Below are 12,446 nucleotides of genomic sequence, written 5' to 3'. Positions count from 1 at the left end.
TTAGTTCAAGACAAACTCTGTCATTACTGTCTCCACTATGTGAGCCTTCATCTCTCTAGAACTGTCAGTCTCCCACCAAGCCAAAGAGAATGAGCCTACAGACCGGGCAGGAAGCTGTGAGAACCGGGTTCTCTCTATTCCCAAGCCAGGCAACACCATGACTTGAGTCAAATTTGGGGCAGGAGGAAGGGTGCTGATTGATGCTGTAAAGATCTGCCTCCTGGATATTCCATGGGTACCAGACACACACAGAGCCTGGCTGTAGGGGCGCTGCTGGCACTGAGCAACTTTTCAAAAATGGAGTCTAGAGTTGGTGGTTCAAGGGCCTTCCATGGTCATTAAGATAAAAACCATGGCTGGGCCCCCTATGGCCACTGGTCAACTCTCAGACCCAGGATGTGGGTCACAGGGCTTCCTCCTATGTTCCTCATCCTATTGAGATGCTTTCCCTTCTCCGTTTTCTTTAGACATCTTGAGCCTTCCCTGACCACCTCAACCAGGGCGATTTTCCCCTGGCACATTCTCACAGTATCTCGTCCCTCTGCCTGTAGCTCTGGTCCCCAGCTACAGTTTCACATGTGTGTGTAATCACTCCACCTGGGCTGGTGTCCCATGTAAATTGTGGGCTTTGTAAGTGCAGGGCCTCTCCTGGTTTTGATCACCTCTGTGTCCTCGGGGTGTGGCACGTTGTTGGTGTTCCATTACAAATATTTGTTGAATGGATGACTGAATGGATGAATGGCAAGTGGGGAGAAGGTTGTGACCTCAAGGAACTGAGGCAGTGTATGATCATCGTGAGCTCCAGACCCCGCGATCTTGTCCTAGACATATGTACTGTCTTAGTCTGTTCAGGTGGCAATAGCCATGTACCGTAGACTGGGTGGCTTATAAATAGCTGAAATGTGTTGCTCACCATTCTGAAGGCTGGAAGTCCGAGATCAGGATGCAGCATGGTCAGGTTCTGGTGGGGGACCCTGCTGGGGTGAGACTGTTGACTTCTCGCTGTGTCCTCACGTGGCAGAAGGGGCTAGGGAGATTTGTGGGGTCTCTTTTATTAAGGGCCCTGTTCCCAGTCATGGCAACTCCCCTTGTCATGACCTCATCATCTCTTAAATGCCCAACCTCCTAATACCATCTCCTCGCGAGTTAGGATTTCAACATATGAATTTGTGGGGAACGCAAACATTCGGACCACAGCATATGGTAATTATGGAAGTGGAGAACAGAGAAGAGTGGGATACACTACCGATTAGAAGCTCTGCCCTTAGGGCAGACACTCTTGGTTTGAAACGTAGTTTTGTCACTCGCTAACTGCACAAACTTGGGCAATTGCTTTGACTCTGCTTCCTCAGTTTTCTCATGTAGAAAATGGGGCTGATTCTGGTACCTAGCCCTGTCCTGTAAGACTACATGAGATAATGCAGGAACATCTTTGGCACATAGTAAGTGCTCAGTCAATGCTAGCTGCTGTTATTTATGATAGCAAAGACCTCACCTTCTCAAAAACCCCGCTCCTCCTTAATCACTACACATTGTGTAGATATAGGAAACTTCACTTGGCAGCCTGAAGATATTTTAAAGTGGTCTGATAGCTTATCATAAGGGCTTTTTTGGGGCACTAATAATTCAATGGGAGTTAGTGAGGAGTGAGATACAAGAAAGAAAAGTACTTTTAACAAGTCACATGAAAAGGACATTTGAACTTGGGTTAAAAAGCAAGGAAGATATGTTCACATCTCCAAGATCAACTTTCAGGAGGAAAACATGGCATGTGTAGGATACAACAACCATTGTGGGTTGACCCCTACTCAGCTCCCTCTACTGTCCATTTCCCTGAGGGCCTTAGCCCGTGAGGAAGTGGAAACACAGGCCACCTACCCACTTCTGGTTTGCTAAGTGGCTCTTGTAACCCATTAAGGAGCACTCCCAGAGGGAAAGTCAGTTCAGCTCAAGGGCAGTGCTGAGTTGTTAATGCAATCCCTGAATCTGATTCAATGTCCATTTGGGCCTGGTTTTTCACCCAAGCTGCCCTGGCTGTGGAGTCATACACCTCTGGGGGTTCTCATCCACTCTGACATCCTGGCTGACAAAAGTGGGCTGCTGGAAACCTACTTTTATCCTGAGATCTCTGGATTGGTTTCATTTTTGGACCCAAATGGTTTGACTGCTAAATTTTTTACTTTGAGTTAGTAGGAGGGGCTGTACTGAATACAGCCAACGACAGACATAGAAGTCATTCATTCTGGTGAACAGGCAGCATTCCAACCGCCTTATCTATGCAAGTACAAGCAGAATTGGCGTGAGAGTCAAATACTCTAGCATGAAAAAAATAACCAAAGAGGACTCATTACTGGGATAGATCCGAATTGCTGACTTGCCCCCAAATATGTCCCCTATTTAGTTCACGCAAAAATGCAAATACTCCCAGAAAGGAAAATACTTAATAATAACAACTGATATTTGCTGAGCGGTTCCCATTGTGCCAGGCCCTGTGTCAAGAGCTTTACACAAATGATCTCATATAACCCTGACAACAGACCCCTGACTATCATCACTTTGCAGATAAAGAGATAGAGGCTCCAAGGGCTTAAATATGTGTGCTGAGGGCGGAACCAGGCAGCCTGGCCTCAAAGTCCATCCTCTTTACTACCACTCTGAACAGTTTCCCCACTTGCTTCTATAATGTTTGTTCATCTTCCAGCAGTTTATGCCAAATGCTATGGGGAAAAGGAAACTCAGTCAGACACAAATTATGCCTTTGAAGAGCCAATCACCAAGCAGAGCTGTTGAGACCAACGTGGAATCTTAAAATAAGCATTTATTTATTTATTTTTTTTAACGTTTATTTATTTTTGAGACAGAGAGAGACAGAGCATGAACAGGGGAGGGTCAGAGAGAGGGAGACACAGAATCTGAAACAGGCTCCAGGCTCTGAGTGGTCAGCACAGAGCCCGACGCGGGGCTCGAACTCACGGACCGCGAGATCATGACCTGAACCGAAGTCGGGCGCTTAACCGACTGAGCCACCCAGGCGCCCCTTAAAATAAGCATTTAAATAGAACTTACCGTGCACTTTAAGTATATTAACTCATTTAATCATCAAGACAAACTTGGTGGTTGATACTATGATCATCTCCATTTAATAAATGATAACACTAAGTACCTGAGGCCACACAGCTACAGAGGACTGAAGCTTGTATTTGAACCCGAGCTCTTAAAGGGACAAAAATGTTGAGGAGAGGGGTGCCTGGGTGGTTCAGTCCTTTAAGCGTCCGACTTTGGATCAGGTCATAATCTCACAGTTTGTGAGTTCGAGCCCCGTGTTGGGCTCGGGGCTGTCAGCTCAGAGGCTGGAGCCTGCTTCCGATTCTCTGTATCCCTCTCTCTCTCTCTCTCTCTCTCTCTCTGACTCTCCCCCGCATGCACTCTCTCTCAAAATAAATAAATAAACATTTGAAAAAAAAATTTTTTTTTCAACGTTTATTTATTTTTGGGACAGAGAGAGACAGAGCATGAACAGGGGAGGGGCAGAGAGAGAGGGAGACACAGAATCGGAAACAGGCTCCAGGCTCTGAGCCATCAGCCCAGAGCCCGACGCGGGGCTCGAACTCACGGACCGCGAGATCGTGACCTGGCTGAAGTCGGACGCTTAACCGACTGCGCCACCCAGGCGCCCCAAAAAAAATTTTTTTAAGGTTGAGGAGACAGCAATAAGGACAAACCTAGCTGCAAATGTGGTCACTCAGGACTTAGCAGTCTTCTGGGTGCACCTGTTCGGCCAATGGCAAATTCACCCTGCACTTTCCTCATTCTTCCAACAGTGCTTCATTTTAAATTAATTCATTCGACAAATGTTTGCTAAGCACCTGCAGTGTGCCAGGCCCAGGAGAGTCCATGGGTACAGAATGATGATAAGCTGAGGTACTCGTGAGGACCTCCGAGGAAACAGAGAAGATATTCAGACCAGACCAAGGAGGTCAAATTGGCTTGGCACAGGAGTCTCAAGGATGGGTGGAAAACTGCCAGGCAGACAAAAGGAAAGGTATTTTAGGCAGGGGGTTAATCACAGCCAAGACCCAGAGTTGTGAAGGAGCATGGTATCTGGAGAACGACATGGGGATGACTATGTTAGGTGAGTTGGATGAAGGAAGAAAAAGAGGTTTGGGTGGGAAGGTGGGCAGGGTGGGCCAGGCCAGATCGTGAAGGTCCCTAAGTGACAAATCAGAGTTTCCAGTTTTTCTAGCAGGCCACAGAAAGCTACTGGAAAAGTCTAACCAGGACACTGAACTGGTCTGATGTGCACCTTAGACCTCTGATAGTAGCAGAACGAGGGCTGAATTAGAAAAGGGAGTCCACGTCGGAAGGCAAGTGTAGGCTCTTGTAGTGGCAAGAAGAGGGAAGTGAAGCTCTCAGTGGGGCTGAAGGGGTTTAGGATGGACCCTGTCTAATGTTTTGCTTTAATCGGTTTATTCTGTGCCTGGTGTTTCTGTGATGGTCTCAAACCAGAGAATGAATTAGTGTATTTGCAAAGAATTCACCAAGCCTATATTAAAATTGTCATATCCTCCCAACTTTCTGAGAAACTCAGGGTCAAGGGCCTGTATCTCTCTTCTGTCAGCAAATTTTGACATGAAAATAACAGGGCACCTTCCCATGAGTGATCGAGACCTTGTACTTACTTATCCTTATCCTGTAAATGAATTCTTGCGATTATATTCTCCTATTTAAAAAAAAATGCTTATTTATTTTTGACAGAGACAGAGACAAGCAGGGGAGGGGAAGAGAGAGAGGGAGCCACAGAATCTGAAGCAGGCTCCAGGCTCTGAGCTGTCAGCACAGAGTCCGACCCGGGGCTCGAACCCATGAACAGTGAGCTCATGACCTGAGCTGAAGTCGGACGTTCAACCGACAGAGCCACCCAGGCACCCCAATTCTCTGATTTAATTTAGTTTTTAAAATGTGTTACCCTTGTAAATCCACAGATCAATCTTAGCCTCACTAACAGTGGCACAAGCAGACATTACATGTGTGCTAACATGATAAATTCAGAAGTCCATTGCATGACCCAGGACAGATTGCTGTCTGAATCACTCTCTAGATGTAACCAACAGTTTTTGGGATATACAGGAATTAGACATACAAGTAACCATAAGGAAGCCTTCAGCCAGATCTAGAATGCAGGACATTCTATAGGAATTATCAGCGTCTTTGATAAACTCGTGACATGAAAGAGATGAAAAGAAAAGATAATTGGTATGAATGAAAGAGAGCTAAAAGAATAACAACCCAATGTCATGCTTGAGCCATGATTCAAGGAAACACACTATAAAAGACATCTTTCCCATTTGGGGATGATACTGAGGAATTAGTCATTTTGCTAGATGCAATAACGGTGTGGTGTTCACATATATTTTTAATGCCCTGTATTATATATTAGATATGTCACATAATCTCTGGGATAAATGAAAGAAATTTTATTCAATTAAAATAAAACACAATTGACAAGTTACTGATCACTGTTGGTTAACGAGAACCTAGAGTAAATTGTACTGTTGTTCTATATGTTTGAAATTTCCCATGATAAAAAAATGTGTGTGCTAGCTAATTCTGCTTGCTTTTTTACTGTTTTTAGCATAAACACTTTAAGAAAAACAAACAAAATATATATATTTTGTTTATTTATATATATTTTTTGTTATATATATATATATGTATGTGTATATATATAAAAGAATTAACTATTTCCCACTACTCTAAAAACAATCCCTGCCAGTATTTTTTTTTAATTTTTTTTTAATGTTTATTCATTTTTGAGACAGAGCATGAATGGGGGAAGGTCAGAGAGAGAGGGAGACACAGAATCCGAAACAGGCTCCAGGCTCTGAGCTGTCAGCACAGAGCCCAACGCGGGGCTCGAACCCACGGACCGCGAGATCATGACCTGAGCTGAGGTCGGATGCCCAACCGACTGAGCCACCCAGGCGCCTCCCCGCCAGTATTTAATGTATTTCCTTGCACTTTTTTCTCTGCACACACTTGATTTTTACAGAGTTGGTAATCATTGTCCATTTCAAATTTTATTCTTATCTTTCCATAAAATATCATAGCATCTTTCATGTCATTACTCGGGCTTCATAACCAGTGGTGTGGCAACTCCTGAGACATGTGAGCTCACAGCTCTTCTTAAGCCTTAAGAATGCTTCTTCTTAGCTCTGTGTTCTTGAAGTCAGTCATTATGAGATTACGTAAGCCACGAACATCAGCAAACATTACGAATCGGAGCTTTGTCTCCTCAAAGAGCAGGTTGCTAGACATTTACCTGCACATCATTATTTATAACCATCATCTTTAATGGGCACCTAATAGCCCTTTGGTAAATATATGACAGCAAACAGTTACATGGTGCCTATTACATGCAGGTACTAAGTACTTTACAATGGACCGTATGAGGTTGGTGTTCTTATGACCCACATTTCACAGATGGACCTGAGGCAGAAAGTGCTAACATAAATTGCCCAGTGTCCCACCTATAGTGTAGATGGTAGCAAGCACCGGACCTGGGATTTGAACTCAGGTAGTCTGACTCCCACCCTCTTCTGCGGGAGCATCTCAGCTCCCACCCTCTTCTGCAGCTTTGTGCCTCTGCTGCAGCCAGCAACTGGCCAAGTGCCCTGTGAGGCCAGCGGCCCTGCTCCCCCCTCATTCAGTGAGTGGGCGAGACTGCGAGGCGGGCATCTCCAGTTTTCTCCCTGCAGCTCGAGTGCTTGCTTTGGGGAGCCCAGCACCCACCCCACTGCTGCGGTTTAGATCACCCTCTCAGAACCGACTCTGCTCTCTGACAGAGCAAATGCACACACCTGCTCTGCTAGCTGCTTACGAGCAACTTTCTTGGGTTACTTTTTGAGTTGAGGTGGGGTTGGGGGTGGGGGGCGGCGGGGAATGGTGCCACAGCCCAAGCTGCAAGAACTACTGTGACCTCAGGGGCCCGGTGAGCTTTTGTATTACCCTGGGGGCAAGGACTCCATGGATGACTTCATTCTCCTGCCCTGGGAGTTGACCGTGTTTTAAGTATCTGCTGGGCAATCCGGAGCACTGGGCAGCGTTCTATTTCTGGTGTAGCTGCTGAGTTGCCGAGTGATAACGGGCCAAGTCATTTGACCACAGCAATGATCCTTTTACAGAATAAGGGCATCATGAGACCCAAGTGTTTTCAGGACACTCAGAAGCCCTTGCGGGCAAGATGCTGTGTATGCTTTTTATCTGTCACCACCCATCTCCTAGGGCCCAGCATTCACCTTGACAGGGGCGGGGACCCCCAGGGTGTCCAGTTCTGTGTTCTTACATCCATGTGATAAGTGAGAGATGCCACGGTGGGGTGGCTACTTAGATGTCCCTAAAGCTTCTCAGCCCAGCTTTGGATAAGGGGCTCACAGGAAGCCAAGAATAGACCATGTCACCAAGAAACAGAATAAAAGAGAGACTGTCTTAGAAGATGTAGGGGTTTGATTATGATATGACTAAAATCATCACTAAAACAGAAAAGGTTTATATCCCCTCCACACAAAGCCTTGCAACAACACAGAGATTCAATCAGTATTTACTGAATATATGTCATTGTCACTCTAAGACCAAGGGGGTCTTGTAAGCATCTAGACTGTCCAGTTTGGGAATTTCCCTGATCTTTCAAATTCCCTAACCCGTTGAGTGCCAACTAGGGATCCAACCAGAATTAGAAAACAATCAGCAGCAAATGTCTGGCCCTTTTCTGACAGTGCTTTTGTGGAAGGTCAGAATGGATAAACACATGAGAGAGCCAGGGAGAGGAATGGAAGGAACGACATTCTGTAAAAATGTGTAGGAACCATCTACAATGATTCCCTCACAGGATTCCTGGCCTCTCTATACTCAGATTCTCTTCACTGCCTTTAATCCAAGGGAAAGAAAGAGCTAGCTGCTTCTGCCATTCCAGATTACTCCCGGAATTGTAGAACTGAGACCCGTGTCCCCACCCAGGGTGGGGAGTGACAGGCAGCTGTCCTAACCTCCCTTGTGGAAACCATTAACCAAAAGGGGCTTTGTATTTGCCATTTCTTTTTTTCAAGAGAACATTAAATCGTTTTTGGATTACACGTGATAATGGATGACACACAAGCCTTAATCTTATCTATACTTCTATCTGATGTTGTAATTTAGAGATATTGCATAGGATGTGCCAATGATTATATTAATAACCAAATAAACTCCAGGACTTTGCCTGGGTGACCCTTTTAACGGTGAACTCCAAGTCATGACACATTAACTGTCAGTTCAACTACACCAAGGTTTGTGGGGACAATGGCTTCTGTGCCCAAAAAGTTTGCAAATAAATCTTGAATGGACCCTGGCATCACCCTGAAGGAATTCTAACTTTACTGGGGTAGTTTAACAAGATGACTTCAGAATAGACTAATTTTACGCAGCACATTTTTAAAAAGACACAATTTATTCAGTGTAATGATTAGACTATTTAACAATCAACAGCATGGGTGCAAAAAAAAACCAAAAACATTAAAACCCTTCCTTGGAGGGACACCTGGGTGGCTCAGTCGATTGAGCATCTGACTCTTGATTTCAGACTAGGTCATGATCCCAGTGTTGTAGGATCAAGCCCCACATTGGGCTCCACACTGAGCCTGGAGGCTGCTTGAGATTCTCTCTCTCTCTCTCTCTCTTCTCCCTCTATCCCTCTCCCCGACTCACGCTCTCTCTAACATAAAAAATTTTTTAAATTTAAAAAACCTTTGTTGGAATGCTTTACACTTTCCACAGAACAGAAACTAAAATAACCTGTTACAATTAGTCACAAATACAGGAGAGCCTGGGTGGCTCAGTCAGTTAAGCATCCGACTTCAGCTCAGGTCATGATCTCATGGTTCTATGAGTTTGAGCCCCGCATTGGGCTCTCTGCTGTCTGCATAGAGTCCTCTTCAGATCGTCTGTCCCCCTCTGTCCCTGTACCTCCCATGCTCTCTCTCTCTCAAAAATAAACATTAAAAAAAAAAGAAGCATAATTAGTCACAAATACAGTCCTCGAGATTTATGCCCATGCACATGAGTATTGTCTAAAACATGTCTTCTTTGTGGCAGCTAGGCCCTGCCACCACCGTGCTTGGCTGAGTTCACAAATCTGTTGTAACCTGTAGCGTCTTTGTCACTTCTCTTGCCCTCGTCTCCTGCTAAGCTTTGTTTCCTGGCCATAATTAAAACCTTCTGCCACTGCCATAGCTACTGTTACTGCTGGAACCATTATAGCCACCTTGGTTTAGCCACCTTGGTATAGCCACCGTGGTTTAGCAAAGTATTGGCCTCCACCACCGTAGGGGCCAGGCCTTTTGCCTCCAAATCTCCTCCTTTCATGGGTCCAAAATTTGAAGATTGATTGTGGTAATTGCCAAAATCACTGTAAATCCTGCCACCTCCAAGGTTGTTCCCATCATTACCCATCATAGCCATCCCCACTGCCACCGGATCCACCACCAAAGTTTCCAGAACCACTTCTACCTCTTTGGCTGGATGAAGCACCAGCCATCTCTTGCTCAGTGAGGGCTTTCCTCACTTCACAGGTGTGGCCATTCACAGTATGGTACTTCTGAATGACACGCTGTTCTACAGAGTCACGATCATCAAAAGTTTCAAAACCAAAGCCTGTCTTTTTGCCACTGCCTCGAACAGTCATGACTTCAGTCACTTCAGTTTTCCCATACTGTTTAAAATAATCCCTTAGGGGGGCGCCTGGGTGGCTCAGTTGGTTAAGCGTCCGACTTCGGCTCAGGTCATGATCTCACGGTCCGTGGGTTCGAGCCCCACGTTGGGTTCTGTGCTGACAGCTCGGAGCCTGGAGCCTGTTTCGGATTCTGTGTCTCCCTCTTTCTCTGACCCTCCCCTGTTCATGCTCTCTCTCTCTGTCTCAAAAATAAATAAACGTTAAATAAATAAATAAATAAATAAATAAATAAAATAAAATAATCCCTTAGGTAATGTTCTTCAGCGCCTTCTTTAATGCCACCAACAAAGATCTTTTTCACAGTTAAGTGGGCACCAGGTCTTTGAGACTCTTCTCTCGAGACAGCCCCCTTTGGTGCCACAACTCTTCCATCCACCTTGCGTGGCTTTGCATTCACACTGCCCCCACCTCCTCCACAGTGGCTTAGATGACAAACCCAAAGCCTCTGGAGCACTCGGCATTTGGATCTCTCACTACCACATAGTCCGTGAGCGTTCCCCATTGCTCAGAACGGCTCTCAGACTCCATCCATCGTTTCAAAGCTCAGACTCCGATGAAAAGCTTCTGCATGTGTTCAGCCTCTTTGGGAGACTCTGACTTAGACATGACGGCGGTGGGAGGGGAAACTTTAATGACGCTTCCTCAGCGGCATCCATGGGCAGAAAGGAGTACTTCAACCAACAGATCTCTGCCATTTTTTTTTTCAATGAATAACTTAAAATAAAGACCAAACTTGAACCCTACAGGACAGTGATGGATTTCACAGTTGTGTGTGTGTGAGAACTCTGCCATCTTGTTCTTCTCACATGGGCCTAGGCTTTCAGTGCTTGCAACATGTGATCCTCCCGGGATTCGGTGGCTGACACATGGCTGGCTTTCACTCAATGACTGGCTCATACTCACCCTGCCCTCTCCCCTCTAGCATGCCTGTTTTTGTGTTTGATGGTAGTGATTCTACAGCCCAACCAGACAGCACATCGTACCACTGCCCTGTGCATTTCAATAGCACACTGGGTTTTCTTCCAAACCACTGGAAGTCTTCTTCCTCCACAGCATCGTAGATCTTGCTATGATTTCATTTAACCGAGAACCACTGGCTCCAAGTTTGGCCCAATGCGGTAGTTCATCCAACCAACCCCTTAAACCTGGGGAAGTTTGTAGTCAAGGCTGCAAGGCATAGACAAACCAGCCAGAAGAAGTATATTCTTTCAACTACTACTGGGCCATGCGGGGAAGCATCAGAAGCATTTTAAAGGAGTACAGCTCTTTTATGAGGAGGACATGTGATGAGCCTCTAAAAGTGTTAATGATGTATCCAGCAGGTCAATGCATCTCCATTAGCCAGGCAGTCTAAGCATAGTGTCAAATCATGTGCTAGGTTTTGATTGGATGCGATGCTTTTCCCCTTTCTTATTCCCCTTTAGACTGGAGAGTATTATTATCTGGAGGTGGGATCCCCTCTCCACTTAATCTTGGTTCTGTAAGATTTAATTCTACTGCCTTGACATTTATACACTTTTTCCCACAACTCAGAGTAGGAAGTGCATTATTCATGGCAACTCAGCACGCACACACACACACACACACACACACACACACTAAAAATATCAAACTGCATCTTGATACTTCCAATTTCATTCTATTTCTCCTCCTCCTCCTTGAAGCACTCTGAAAAGATATGCATCCAAATCCTAATGGATTCTGTGTTAGGTGAATTTCACCGTTCTCTGGATGGTGAAATTATAAGTAATTTTTTAAGTCTGTATTCTCTAATACCTACATATTATTTGTATAAAAATAGTGCAAGTATTTAAAATGATCATTGCTATGTTTAATTAAGAGATTAGCTGCTAGAGCTTTTAGATGCTGGTAGATGCTTCTCAGGGTCTTATTAATTTTTTTATTTTTCTTTTAAGCCATTCAAAAAGAAGTTTGCAAACAGAATCCAATTAACAGCTTTCAAACGATATCATTGTTTTGTATTTGTTTCCTTTACTATCCTTTTCTTCTACTCTTTTTTCCTTTAATTTTCTTAGAATATTTATGGAAATATATTTTTTATCAGTTTGCTGGTGTTAATCCCTGAGAATCAGTTCTTCAGCTGTCTGGCAAATGGTAGCAAACTATTGCTCGTAAGTCTTATATTTAGGTAAGAGATCATTTCTGTTTTCCCTAGAGATTCATAATTCAACAATGCTGTCAAGCCTGAAAAATATTAAACGTGTTTGTGTTTTTTCTTCATCAGGTCTAGTCTACTTTGCTGATTATTAGTTTGACATTAGCAGTAATTTTTTTTAATTGGGTACGACGACTTAGGTGGACTTTGTACTCCCCTTAACTGTTACTCATTTCAAGTTTTAGAGAACAGCTGGTTACTATGTGTATATTTCTTTATGGTTTAAGGAAGTTCTATTGTCTCGGGGCCTTTGTCAAAATAAAGGCGCGAGCTACAACCCCTGGAGAACTATCATATCAAGGTACATTGCCGACCTGCAAACATGCCCACTTTACAGCATTTCTGACCCTGCCTTGGAGACCTCCGAGGGGAGCAAGCATATGGAGCAAGGAAAGGAAGGAACAGGTGACACAGGGCGGTCACCTTGCAGATCCAGTGTGCCAAGTCTTCCGTTAGTCACTCCCTTTTCATGCCGAGCACATTCTTCTTGCCCTTTCACCCCTTTGA

At 44.7% G+C, this 12,446-nt stretch overlaps 1 pseudogene; it reads right to left on the bottom strand.

Moving 5' to 3' along the window:
• Positions 1-9,239: 9,239 nt before the first annotated feature.
• LOC115505332 lies at positions 9,240-10,369 on the bottom strand (annotated as a pseudogene).
• Between the last annotated feature and the right edge of the window lie 2,077 nt (positions 10,370-12,446).

The sequence above is a fragment of the Lynx canadensis genome, chromosome A1 (genome assembly GCF_007474595.2).
Source record: "Lynx canadensis isolate LIC74 chromosome A1, mLynCan4.pri.v2, whole genome shotgun sequence".
NCBI classification, from domain to species: Eukaryota; Metazoa; Chordata; class Mammalia; order Carnivora; family Felidae; genus Lynx; species Lynx canadensis.
This window is presented reverse-complemented; position numbering and strand designations above follow the sequence as displayed.